Genomic DNA, 15,064 nt, shown 5'->3' on the forward strand with positions numbered 1-15,064 from the left:
ATTTCCGAATTCGCGCTCACCCCAGGCTCCCAGATCTTTCTGCACTGTCCCCAGTGCCTCCACGACACCTTGCAGCCCTCTCTGACCGGCGCCGGTTTGCCACATGTCACGCACCAGCTTGTCATACTGGCTGTGGGATTGCCACACTTCTTCGTATCTGAAGTTTCTTTTCGCACGAGGCCACTTGTTGTTCATGTTAGTTCTGAGCTCGGCTACTACGAAACAATGATCTGACTCCACACTACTCACATGCTTGACGGAGGTGGACCGAAATAAGTTCAGGAACCCCTCGTTGGCAAGAGCGCGGTCCAGCCGGGCTTTCACATTTGCTAGCCCCGGCTGTCTATTATCCCATGTATAGGGAATCCCTCTCCATCCCAAGTCTTGTAAAGAGCAGTCGTCAACCGCGTCGCGAAACGCCCTCATCTGGTGTTCCGGTCGCGTGTTAACACTGAAGTGCTCGTCCCCATGTAATGTTTCATTAAAATCACCCATACAGATCCATGCCTCATGCGGGACAGCAAAAAGCGTCCGAAGAAACCGCCAACTGTGGTGCCGGTTCTCCGCTCGGGGCGCTCCATAGAAACCAGTGAAGCGCCAAATTTTATTATCCTGTTTGACAGATACATCAATATGAGATTGGCTGAATTTTTTCAAGCTAACATCAACCTCTCTAGACCAAAACAGGCCGATACCACCACTAAGCCCGTCACTATCGACGGCAAAACAACCAGAAAAGCCTAAACTCAATTTCAGGTCTTCCACACGTTTGCCCTTTATCTTGGTTTCCATTATAAACAGAAGGGCGGGACCTTCTTGCTTCACAATCTTGCGAAGCTCTCGAACTGTCTGAGGGTTCCCAAGCCCTCGACAGTTCCAACTGATAGTGCTCATTGCATCGGGCAGCGCTGACTAGCAGTCGCTGCCGATGTTTCCGACGATGGTGGTGTCGGCTTCTTCTTCTTAGGCTCTCTTTCAACAAACACAGTTCCCAAATCCTCCGTCTCTTCCTCTGGAGCCACTCCCGGGAGATCCTCCTCCTGGTCATGTCCTTCGCCTTTCTCCTTAATGGCTAAAGGAGCTGGCGCCACTTTCCGATACACTTGGACCGGCGGCACGCCCTTTCTTTTGTTCAGAGATGGATTCTTCACAGGGGAGGTCACCTCAGCCCCCTCCTTCTGCTTTGAACTTGACGCGCGTGATTCTCTCGTGTTGCGTTGCGTCTCTGGTTTCTCCTTCGTCGAGTTCTCACCAGAAAAACCTTTCTTCCTGTCCTCAGGCGCCCGCAGGCTTGCCTTGAAAGGGAGATCACCATTCGCATCTCTCGTCCCTGGGGTGGGGCAGAAGAGATCGGCATGGCCTAGTCGACCACAAGAGAAGCAAAAGTGGGGTATTTGTTCGTACTCAATATCATAGCAGTCCACTTGATTCCTCTTGGTAGATTCGATAACGATCCATCGGCGGAGAGGTTTAAGCACATCGATGGTGACTCTTGCTCTCAGGAAACCCCCCACTGGATCGATCTGGGCGATAGTGGCGTGTTTGTCGATCTGCCGAGCTATCGCCAAGCCCCTTGTATTGTTCCGTAGGTTGTAAGGTAGATTAACTACCCTGACCCAGATCGGCAGCCGGTCGAACTTGAGCTCCGACGGCTGCATGTGCTCTTCGAAATACTCCAGGATCACCGCATTTTTGCTGATATGCCAGGGTGCGCCCTCCCAGACGCGGTCGCGATCCCGCTTGGATGCAAACTCGGCAGCGAACATGTTCTCTCCAAGGGGCCGGAACTCCAGCCCCCTAGGGTTTCCCCATGCCGGACGGAGGGCGTTGCAGATCGTTTGGATGTGGAGGAGATTTCGATGCAACACTTTCCCCGCCAGTAGCCACTTTGCCGGAGCATCATCATTGGCGTCGTCGATCAGCAGAGGCGTCGCCTCCTCCTCGGTGATATCCAGCTTCCCGAGTGCCTCCTCCATCTGCGCTCGCGCGGAGCGAGGGGAGAGGGCACCCCTCCTTTTCCATCCCTTGCCGGCGGTCGATGTCGCCATCGACCGCGAGCTTACGTTGCGGCCCGCCGATGGATGCAGCGGCCGCCGTCGAAGTTCCACCCAAACCCTAGTCGCCGCAGGAGGTTTTAGGGTTTAGAGGAAAAAACTATAGATCAGTACAGGAGTGTTGATGACTCAACTAGTAAAGCAATTAAGCAAACACTAGTACGGGAGTGCTAATGACTCAACCGCATGCAGGTAAGCCACGTAGTAGTACACGTATGTGCGGCAGTCCACGACCTGGTCAATCGAGTACAGATAAGGAGAGAGACATTCCCAATTACTCAATCCCCATCCTCACCAGACTAACAAGCAGAGACTGACTTCCATGGCCGGCCGGTGCCACCTCCAGCCACGCTGCCACGGCGTCCACCGGCGACGGGTGGAGGGACCAAGTGCTCCATCGTCTTCCTCGGGAGAGGAACCACCAATGAGGTCGTGCTGGAAGCCACGCCGGTGGAGACGCCGTTTGCGGCACCGTTCGTGAGGCCGAGCGCCGCGGGGCTCCATGTGCCGGGGCGGCCGCTCGACGGCGAGCTCGCCAACGGGACGCCAAGGGCCATGAGACGGCGGCGAGCGCCCGAGCGCGGCGAAGGCTGAGGAGTTGCAGGCGCCGGGTTCAGCAGGCGTGGCGCGACGCGACGGCGTCGATGTTGACGCCCGCGGCACTACTAGAGCAGCTCAGAAGGGGCTCGTAGGGCGAGAGCCGTGTCGTGCCTCCGCGTTGGAGGCCGCGGTCGTGCCTCAACCATGCTCCGCGCTGGGAGTCACCTCCTCTGCCGGGGGTGTTGCGCCGGAGGGCGCTGCCTCCGTGCAGAGCTAAGGTCGTGCCATGGCCACCACTTCGCGGGCTGCGCGCCTCTCTGTGAGCGGGCGCGACCGTGGCCGTAGGGGCAAGGCCGAGGGCCAGGCGCGGGGTGTACCGGGAGGAACGGCCGCACCTTTTGCTCGTCGCGCGTGCGTCGGATGGCGCAGCCGAGGGCCCGACCACCGCAGTGCTTTGCGACGAGGCTGAACTCCACGCCGTGGGGAGCCGTGCAAGAGGGCTGTCTGTCAGTCTCGCGGGGCGGGCGCGCGCGAGGGCGGCCACGGCGATGGACGGAGCGCGGGAGCGCGGCCACGGGCGGGGCGCAGGTGGCCACGCGGGCGGGCGCGGCCTGGCGCTGCCGGCTGTATGGCGCGGTTGCGTCGTACGCCAGTGCCAGGGGCCGATGATACGACACAGTTGCTGATGCTAATGCTTTCTACAGAGTGGAAAAACACGGTGAAGAACCTTTTTTTTCTTCTCATGTGGTGCCTTTTTGCATCAGTCTGTTGATTGATCTTCTGGCCTTGATGATCTTTGAATCAATGGATGCCAACGCCCACTTATTCTGTTGTCGATTCAGGAATAGAGTCGACGACGGCTGGGTTGACGCCCTGTTTCTTCTGATTTTGGCCGAACACCTATGATTTTCTTTGAGTGAAGTGCACTGTAGGTCCTTAAACTATTTCAGGGGTGTCACATAGGTCCTCGAACTATGAAAATCGTCATTTAGGTCCTCGAAATTTAGGTCCTCGAAGTACAGTAAGTGTGTCATTCAGGTTGTCACATAGGTCCTCGAACTATGGAAATCGTCATTTAGGTCCTCAAAGTACAGTAAGTGTGTCATTCAGGTTCAAAATCTCACTAACCCTCTCTAAATGGCCAGCTGGCATGGTGAACAGTGCAAAAAATAAAAAATATGTTCATTAATTTAAAAAAATGTTCGCGAATATGGGAAAAATATTCGCGACTTTAAAAAAGTTCACAAACAATAAATTTGAAAATATGTTCGCGAACCACAAATATTGTTCGTGGGTATGGAAAAAAATGTTCGCGAACCACAAAAATTCCTGACTTTAAAAAATGTTAGTGAACTTTTTATTAAAGTCACAAATATTTTTTCCGAATTCATCGTTCGCGAACATTTTATTAAAGTCACGAATATTTTTTCCAAATTTATTCGTTCGTGAACATTTTTTTAAAGTCATAAAGATTTTTTCCAAATTCATCGTTCGCAAACTTTTTTTAAACTCGCGAATATTTTTCCCAAATTCATCGTTCGCGAACATTTTTCTAAAGTCGTGAATATGTTTTCCAAATTCATCGTTCGCGAACTTTTTTTAAATTCACGAATATTTTTTTGAAGTCGCGAATATTTTTTTCCAAATTCATCGTTTGCGAACATTTTATTAAAGTCACAAATATTTTTCCAAATTCATCGTTCGCGAACTTTTTTTGAATTAATGACATTTTTACTGTTCACACGCCAGGGTCTCTTCGATGACAGAGGATCTCAGTTTTTTGATATTTTTTTATATTTATTCTTTGTCGTGTACTGTTCATCACGCATAGGAATTCAGGACGGTTTGCCGCGTACTGTTACGGTTACTGTTTATGTGCCAGCTGGCCAGTTAGAGCCTGTCAGGGAGATTTTGGACCTGAATGACACACTTACTGCACTTTGAGGACCTAGATGACGATTTTCATAGTTTGAGGACTTACGTGACATCCCTGAAATAGTTCAAGGACCTACAGTGCACTTCACTCATTTTTTTTCTTCGATTTGCTCTTTCTGTATGCACTTGATGGAAGTAACTCACGTGAGTGCATAGCGTTAACCAAGAAGAGAAATCAATCAAATCAATTGTTAGATCATTGATGTTAATCACAAAAGATAAGAAATTTGCTTTCTCCTGATCAATCTCTTGAACGGCGGTGCATCTCTGCAGTGGGCGGCTGATTTCTCCAGCGATCTGGCCATGATCGGCAATCTTCGGAAGGAAGCCCATCAGTGGGGGTTTCGCCGGAAGCGGTTCCATGCGCCATCCCTTCTGCGCTGGATACTCTTCTCACCGCCGCTGGCCGCAAAGGGCCTGTGCGTGAACGGGCCCCTATTCACTTCGCGTGGAGGATCGCCCAGGCGCAGCGCCGGGCTGTGGCTTCGCCGGTCGAGGATGTGCCGTTTCCAGTTCTTTCCTCTTCGCCGAGTCGCTCAGGGAAGAGCGTGCTGATAACGTGTTTAAATTGAGATCGAGAGAGGAACGAGAGACAAACATAATTTTTGTTCTCGTTGATGATGGGATTACACATATATAGCCCCTGAAGGGGTACGACGGAAGGGATGTGAGGCAACTGTCTCAGTTAGAAAAAGAAGGGATTAATAGGATTAATTAAATCCTAACAGTTTGATTGGATAATCACATCATATGTGGTCTGATTATGACTAGTAAGCTTGCACGTGCAAATGCACGTCTCCACTAATATTACAAACATACGAGAGAATTAAAATACATAGAAATAATTTTGTTTGCACCAGATATTGGTTCAAGTTGATTGATCAGGACAGAGCATTGTATTGACAATACCCAACATAAAGTTCTTATCAATTGGATAAATGCAAGAGAGCATAATAGTTGGTGCAACACTTGAATATACATAAAACTAATACTGGTGGAAAGCTTGCATACATGAAGCATAGAGCTTTGTCAGATAACCTTCCACGTGAAAATATAGCAACCCACGATTGCGATATCTCAACATATCACATTACAGACATGTAACACAACAGTCTAAGAAAAACTTGTAATTACGAGATACTTGTCATGAATAATTTCTCCCATCAACATCATCGCAACTTAGCACAATTCATGTTCTTTTTTGCAGAAGGTCGATCTTATTTCTTCTAACCTGTGAGCTATATGGATCTTGGAGCTGCAGGCAGATGGACACATCTCAGTTCAAAGCATGTTTGTAAGCCAAAATTATACCTAACGATATAATCTACACAAACCTAATGCTCGGGCATAAATACTAAACAATCAATGGCTTAACAGTTGATGGTGAAAGTACATTACAAGTTGAAGTTTCTGGTTCCAACAAATCCCAGCTATTAGTTTCCGTCCGCCAATAGTTTATTATCATATTAACCAAGGTTTGTGCTTCACTTGTGGAGGTCGCCGGTAGAAACTATTTGTGCATAGAAGTGTCTTTCAAGCTAACAAAATTTTAAATTAAGTTCCATTTTCATCCATCACTACACATTTTAATTTCTGTGTGCAGGAAAAAAATACCTTGATGACGATGCTCAATGCAGAAGAAGTCAACATCATCTAGGTTGACATTGACATACCGTTCATCCAAATCCTTGTCAAGATGAGTGCAAGAAGTTCAGACATAAGCTAGGAGACAGGAAAGCCAATCCATGTGGTAAGTCATAGTAACTATGATGCAGAAGCCCTTACTATGTATTCAATCACAGTTTCAACTTCTAGATTGCACACTGACAATGATTACCTTCCCCGGAACCTGACAGTATCAGTATCTATATGTATGAAAAGCATGGGTGCTCCATCTCCATATCCATGATGTTCCCTGGTAGAGTTAGTTCTTCATACCTGCAAGAAGCAACACTTTTAGATAAAAATGATACTGCTTTCTTATTCATATGACATATCATTCTCCATCAAACCATTTTGTAGCCATTCTATGCTAGTTTTACAGATGTAAAGTGAAAAGGTGTATGAAAGATCTAACAAACAGAGTCAAACTTTTGAATATAACTTGACGACAATGGTACAGTAGCAAGATGTTAAATATCGCACTTGGAGTGCTAACCAACTCCAAAAGGCAAACAAGTCCGCCCGTTAAACATGACAGAGTGTTAAGAAATGTTAATAGTTTTGGAAGGTGTTAAAATCCCCTCCGAACATACATTAAGTGCACAGTTAATTAATACAATCAATTAGCCGCTAAAAATCTATACCGCTTTGTCCTCACGAATATTCCACATGCGCAACCGCCGCACCATCGCTCCTCTGCCCCGTGCTGCGTCCCAGGCCTCCACTCCTCTGTCCCGTGCTCCTATAAACTATCAAAGGAATGAGAACTTGACATAATATGGTTGGAACATATATAGTTGAGATTTCATTGGGCTACATTTTTGTGTGAATGCAAAGGAGATCTAACATATTTATGGGAATGTTCGATCTTTTTTGCAAATGCAACCAAATAAACAAATTAAAACTAATACATTTACAGGAACATTCAATCTTTTTAGACAATCCAACTAAAGCACATCATATCCAAATAGGAAGCACCCTAAAAAAATATACTATATAGAACCATCACATGAAAATCTCTAACTTGAGCTGAAAGGTCTAATGTCATGAGTGTACCAAGCAGAGCATTTATTTTCCAAGCAGAGAGGCTGCAGGGTGCCTTGTATGCATTCAACAAAAGAACAGTAGAAGATTTGTCTCAATAGGAAATACTTATCACCAATAAATCTTTTATTGGAGGGGTAAAAATTCTTAATACCGTGGGACACTCTACAGCACTACTGCCGATATACTTACGCCAAACTTGTAGCATGTAACACTCATTCAGTACTGTCCATTAGCAAGTATTGTTCTCTTTAAACTTTTCTTATGCTAAAAAATAGATAACTGCAGTTTTGCACAATGCACTACTTATCCTATATTCAGGTTCTGCTTGCGTGGGATGACGCAGTTACCTACAGGGCTGGTGTGGATTACTAACAGGATGACATAGTTAACTGCAGAATCATGTTTCACTTTACTAAGTCTAATTGATCAGTACACAATTAGCGCTCACAGAAATCTATGGTGTTTCACCTAATAGAAAGAATTTTTTAGGGCTATCAATAAAAAGTGGTTAAGATATAAACGCTCTTATATTTCTTTACAGATGGAGTATTTTATAAAGTTAACATACATTAGAACTATTGAAAACCGTCAGAATTCACAGGCATTGTTCTCAATTTCACCGCCAGAACTATTGTAGATGCCATTATTTTGTCAAACCGATTAACGTTTCTCAGCTATATCTAAATAATTTCATTCTGTCATATGCAAATTTCGGTTACAGAAAGCTGCAGGATATTTGGACAACCATGTACTGTATTTTGAAGATGAAGAGAGAAAATAAGCTGCTAGCTCATGGGAAAGGATTTCGTTGAGCGCATCAACTCATGGCTTCGTGGGCCTAACGGAGCAAAGATGAATTGAGTTTTGAATCATTTAATCAAATGATTATTAAGGCTGCTAAATGAATCATCAGTGTACATCCTTCAATACAAAATGATAATCATACATGGCAAGAACAAATACAAGTAAAGTGGAAGATAACAAACTTTCTGGCTTCACTCATTTTCAGTTTAACAGTTTTCAAAATAACAAACTTTCTGACTCATTTTCACACAAGTAATGTGGAAGATAACAAACTTTCTGACTATGCCCATCAAGCCTAAAATAAATCCTATTACCATCATTTCACCACCACACAGTTTTCAAAAGGAGTAAAAGAAACATCTTTTGCATACGACAATTGTAAGCTAGATATTCAGATCTAGGAAGAGTTGCAAAATTCTCCCAGTATAGTTATCCTTCCTAGCAACAAGCAACAAACAAATACTTTACTACCATGGAATCACATTTTCAGGGGAAGCAACCAACAAAAGTTTACAAAGGGGCAGAGGAAGCACTCACTGACGATGGCTTGGCAAAGGCCTGTACGGCTGTACCATCGTCCTGCCGTCCATGGTGAGGAGTTTCCCAAGTAGCCTATCGGCCTGCCAAATCATCATCAGCAGAGCGTCAGCCACACCCACACAGTTAACAAACATTGCTCGAGTAGAGATCAAATTGAGAAATAGATCGAAAGGCCAGCACACTGTCGTCTCGGTCTGGTTCTGTTCTCCGCCTCTCTCCAATGGTGGCAAAAACCCTAAGCAGGCACGGTTCATCTCATCTCAAGGGAAGACGTGGGGCCCGTGAGCAGGACCAGAGGATCGCAGGGCCACGGGCTGCAAGGGCGAGGCAGATGAGGGCCAAGAGGAATGGCTCCCTCCAAGCTTGACACCGACGGCAATTGCGGTGATGCATCCTCGAGTAGCCACGCAGACCCGATGGAGGAATGTTCAGGAGATGGACCTCACCTTGGTAGGCGGCCATGCGAGGAGAGGGCGACATCAACAGAGTGTTGGATGGTCCTGTACAGAACGGCAGACCACACTCCTTCCGCACCGAACAACGATGACAGCACCTCGATGCTCGCCACGGATCGAGGTCCTTGGCCTAGTCTTCCGTGGGAGAAACGGCTACTGCTGAGAAGTTGCCTGCGAAGCGAAGGAGTTAGAGGTGGGATGAGATTGAGTCAAAATAGATCTACCTTTCATTTCAAAATATATCGCTTGCTCACAGCCCATGATTCAATATCTTGAAACAATGAAACATGTGGTTTTTTTATTCAAACTACAATGTAGTTTTTTTTTAACTCAAACTCCAATGTAGAGGAAACTTAACAAGATGCATTTCCTTCTCGTTATATTATATTTCAGATTATATATTAACTCCATGGCGTAGAAATTCCCGTGCTAGCATTCCAAGGTCCTCATCATTTGCACCAGGTGAACCTCTTATGAATCAGCAGAATACATGAAGCTCATCCCGGCAGCTCCGGAACATTCACTAGTGCAGAACCGGGCAATAGCACCGGTTCGTAAGGCCCTTTAGTGCCGGTTCCATAACCGGCACTAAAGTGTGGGCACTAAAGGCCCCCCCTTTAGTACCGGTTCAGCACGAACCGGTGGTAAAGGGCAACCACGTGGCACGAGCCAACTCTGGGGGGCTGGAGCCCTTTAGTACCGGTTGGTAATACCAACCGGTACTATAAGGTTTGGGGGGTTTTTAGTTTTATGATTTCTTTTTCATTTAATTTTATGTTTCCATTTTAATTCTTTTTCGTTTCCTGGTATTTTACGATACTACACATTGTACACGTTATGCATATATATATATATATATATATATAAATAGAATTTCTAGTAGAACCAATCATGCATATATATATCATCAATGTCTCACAAACCACCATATTAATTAATTCACACATACACAAATATATAGCTAGCTATATACAATTTCTCCTACATATGCATGTTGCCTTCGGAGCTAGTGGCATTAGCCTAATTGGTGCCTTCGGAGCACGATGACAATTGGAAGTGGTTTTTATGGGGGCGGTAGCGGGTAATAGTATTCTTCCTTCGGATTTATGACCTGGTCGAGCAAAAATCCCGCTATTTCCTCTTGAAATGCTTCTACGCGCTCCGTTTCTAGGAGCTTCTCCCGCACCTCTCTGAACTGTTAAGAATGAGATCAATATGCATGTGTATTAGTTGTGTGACTAGATATCGATAATGGTGTAAAAATTGTGAATAGTGTTCTGACAAGCGTACCCATTTCTGTCTTTGAGATCTGCTCCTTTCGGACGCCATCATGCGAATGTTCTCGCAAACGCAGAATGCACACAGATCAGTCCCCTGCGCCTGCTTCAGGGCCTTTACGAGAATGGAATTTGATCAGATAATAATTAATCAAGCATGATAATTAAAGAGATGGCAGCTAGCTAGCTAGCTAGTACTACTTAATTACTTACCTTGGGTCGAAACCATTGAAGCTTTTTTTTCCATTCGCCATCCGTGACGCTGATGAACCTTGCCCAAGCCCTGCCCGCCGACAAAAAAAATGAATAAAGGGGTTATTAAATAGTTCATATCATGAAATGACGAGCTAAATAGGCCGAGATATATAGTTAATAATGATTGAAATTACATATTGACTATGCCAAACAAGATGTTATAGTCAGTTTTAACTTTGAGTAGTGAGTCCAGTATTTCAACTATTCCGTCGTCAACTTTAATGATACACAAGACCCAATGAAATCTGCATGCACACACGTTTGCATGTCTTAATTAAGCGGGCATATGTAAGCAAAAACATGTAGCTAGCTAGTAGGCAAAAACAGAGAATTTGTAGTACAAGACAGTGTGACTCACTGGAAGTTGTAAGGAAGTAGTATATCTTCATTGTATTTGAGGCGCTTCAAGAACTCTAGCATGTTGTCCTCTACGTCCTTTTGATGATGTGGATTTATCCGTCATGTGTATTCATTAACGGTGTTTGGGTCAATGAACCCAATGCCATAGCGTCCACCTTTTCTCATTTCATACATCTTCATCCTGCATAATACCACAGAAAAGAATATAGTGAGGATAATTACAGATAATGATTGATCAAAAGGATCACTACAGCTAGCTTGAGACTTAAATTACAGAAAGAAATCACTTACAGACAATAGCAACTGACAATAGATTTGTCGAGTGCATCTTGATTGTATAACTGAAACAGTTCAGAATACTCAACGGACAGAGCTTTCTCATGGAAGTAATGATCCTCCTTGACATTCACCATGAGGGACAATCGATCTGAAATCTTGGTAATGTTCATGTACAATTGATGCAATTCATACATTCTCGTTGGGAGGTTCTTGACCTTGTCTGGCTTGACCAAAGGTTGGCCCCGGACATATTTTCGTTTTATTTCATCCTCTCTAAGCACAGGCATGGGCTCGATCTCGAGGAGTTGTCCAACAGTGATTTTGAGAACTTCAGCCTGCATTATATGCTCCTCCGTTATTACCACATTGCCCACCTCAGGAACGTAAACTATTTGCCCACAATAATATTGGACGCACGTACTGTCACGTGTTGTTGGCACAACAAGCGAGGGGATCGATTGCGCCGCCTGTTCTCCCAGCTGGGGAATGGTTTTCCCGCATTTTTTGATAGCTGCTTCTTTTTTGCTCGATCCCGAGCTCGCCTCCTTACGTAGACGTGCTCGATTTAACTTTCTGATGTGGCGCTCATAGTCTGTGTCAACAGGCTTGGGAGCTGGTGGTTGAGCCATACGAATGAAGTGGTCAATCATTTCCTCAGGCACTTTCTCCCTTGGCGGCGGTGGCGGTTTCGGTGCAAAATGGGCTTCCACCTCGGCCTTCGATATGGCTGCGATTTCCTCCTCGGACCTGTCATAAGCCCTCTGCGGAAGAGGCGTGAGGCTTGGACCATATTTATATCGCTTGCCTCCGCCTGTACTTCCTGTACTACCACGACTCGTACCGCTACGCACCATAGCTGCGGGGTGTCTCTTCTGCGATTGCTGAGGCGGCGGAGACGGCTGACGGGGCTGAGTTGGACGAGGAGGAGTGGCCGCCTGAAGCTGTGCCGGACTTGGAGGAGGAGTGGTCTAAGATTGTGCCGGACTTGGAGGAGGAGTGGACGTCTGACGCTGTGGCGGACTTGGAGGAGGAGGAGTGGCCTGACACTTTGCCGGACTTGGAGGAGGAGTGGCCTGACACTTTGCCGGACTTGGTGGACTTGCAGGAGCGGGAGACTGCTGACTCAGTGGCGGACTTCAACGAGGAGTCGGCTGACGCGGTGTCGGTGGCCTTCGAAAGATGATGCAATCCTTTTTTCATAGGATGATACGATGTTTGGCCTCTCCAAGAAAGCGCTCGTCGTCACCTCCAGGAATGTCAAGCTGTAGCTCCGAATATGGTGGGTCCACCACCTCATCAACCAAGACACGAGCATAGCCCGCTGGAATCGGGTTGCAATGGAAGGTTGCCTCGGGGGGATTTGTAAAAGCAACAGCGTCCGCCACCTTCATGGATATGTTCGTTATTTTGACGTGTAGCTCGCATTTAGTGTTCTTTGTGATGTCATCCACGGGGTATCTACCCGGCATTGCGTCGTCCGGGGCGGCCGAACCCACGCTGCTTCTCGGCATGGATGGGTCGGTGCTATCCAATGCTGGATCATCCGCTAGCTGCTGCAGCTGCTGAGACCCCCTTTGCTGGGTAAGTGAGTCGATCTGCTCCTGCTGCCGCTGGAATTTGACTGCCAATTCCGCTTGGACTTGCTTCTAGGCCTTGAAGGTGTTCATAGTCTCGCTTCCTTTGCTCCTCCTCCATCTTCCTCTTCTTCTCCTCCGCAATCTTCTTTCTCGCATGGGTTCTGTAGTCGGTGTTCCAGTCTGAAAACCCCTCATACCACGGAATAGCGTCCATGCCTCGTGTTCTTCCCGGGTGTTCAGGATTTCCCAGGGCACGCGTAAGCTCGTCGTTCTCTCTGTTGGGCTGGAACACCCCCGATCGTGCCTCTTCTATTGCAACAAGTATTGCATCGCCGGCTCCCTTCAGACTTGCCTTCGTCGAAACATTGCCTGTCTTTGGGTCCAACTCCCCCATGCGCATAGAACCAAGTCCTGCACCTGGGGGGCCAGCTCTTAGTAACCGGAGTGACACCTGCATCCTCCATCTCTTTCTCAGACTTATCCCACTTAGGCATTGCCACCGCATAGCCACCTGGCCCCAGCTTATGGAACTTATCCTTTTTTCGGCATTCTTCTTGTTTATTCTCGACCGTTCCTTAGCTAATTCCGAATCCTTGAATTTCACGAAATCGTCCCAATGAGCACGTTGGTTCTCTAGTGTTCCCTCGAATACTGGAGTCTTCCTTCCTCCCTTGACGTACTTGTCCCATTCACGATTCTTGTGGTTCTTGAATGCAACCGCCATCTTCCTAAGAGCAGCGTCCTTGACTTTCTGCACATCTGCTTCTGTGAAATGATCTGGTAGGGTGAAATGTTCCATGAGAGTATCCCAAAGCAGATCTTTTTGATTCTTGTCGACAAAAGTAACATCTGGACGTGGAGCAGCGTCCTCTTTGCCTTTTTGTCTTTTGTCTTTTGCTGGCTCTCTCCATTCTTGAAGGGTGATCGGGAGTTGGTCCTTCACAAGAACTCCACACTCACGAACGAACTCGTCCGCAATCTTCTTAGGCGCTAATGGTTCGCCATTAGGTCTGACTGCCTCGATATTGTACTTTACGCCCTCCTTCAACTTTTTGTTCGGGCCTCGTTTCGTCCTTTTGCCTGAAGATTTGCTCGATCCGGATGGCTGAAAGAACAAAGATCGATTCGTTAATATATCTTCAAGTCATTTAAAACATGTGATGATCACCAAATACCTGCTTATATAAATATATATACCTCACCGGTCTTTGTTGTTTCAGGATCAACATGTTCTTCGTCATTGTCATAATCGTAGTTCATGACTTCATCAATTCGGTCGTCGCGATCGAATATCATATCACCCTCTCCGGTGTTGTTTAGAAATTTGGAGCCGTCATAATCTTCTTCATTCTGATCATCATCTGGCCCGCGTATCATATCGAACATGGTCTGTTCTCCCTCTCTGTCGGTATTGTCAGCCATAGCTTTTATTTAACTAATTCAAAAGAAATATAAAACAATTTAGTATTCAAATTACATCGTCTCGAATAATAGATATAATCTCGAATACTTCGTCTAGAATAATAGATATAATCTCGAATACATCGTCTCGAATAATATATAATATTGAATAGTACATCACTGGCTAGTTAATTAAAGATCGAATACTATAGAAGAATCTAGGACACTCGCGGTTCCTGCGGCGCGGGCGGTGGACACCCAAAGAGAAGGAACCCTCACAGGATCATAGCTGAAGTGAGATCCCCGAAGATACTGCCAGGTATTGGAGAACCTACCGCCCTCTAACGCAACCATGTAGCAATGGACGTGCTCGTCCTCCTCCCTGACACAGCGATGTACCACCTCCGGCGGGGCCGGGTCCCTCCGCACCGAAACCGGCCCACGCAAACGCCACCAAACGAGATCAGGGTCGACGACGGGACCCGAGGCCGGGTTCCTCATCAAGCGGCGCGCCCCTCCAGGCAGCACCTCCCAGTGCCAGCCCGACGGAGCCCAGTCCCGGACATGGGTCGGCTGGACGTCGTCGCGGACGGGTTGACGGCGAGGATGCGAGCCGGGCATCGTCGAGAACAAATACTAGCTATATGCCCGCAAAAAGTAACATTTTTTTACTGATTGGATTTTGATAACTAAAATTTCTAACATTTCTACTATTTCAAAAATCTATATACTATTTCATACTAATTAAGCATCTAACACTAAAAACAGAAAACACAACTTCTATACATCCATTAAAAAACTGAAAAACAACATTATATAAAAAATTTCCATACTAATTAAACACTAATTATATGCATCTAACATGCATTCATACATAT

This window comes from Triticum dicoccoides, chromosome 2B (assembly GCF_002162155.2).
Source record: "Triticum dicoccoides isolate Atlit2015 ecotype Zavitan chromosome 2B, WEW_v2.0, whole genome shotgun sequence".
NCBI lineage: Eukaryota > Viridiplantae > Streptophyta > Magnoliopsida > Poales > Poaceae > Triticum > Triticum dicoccoides.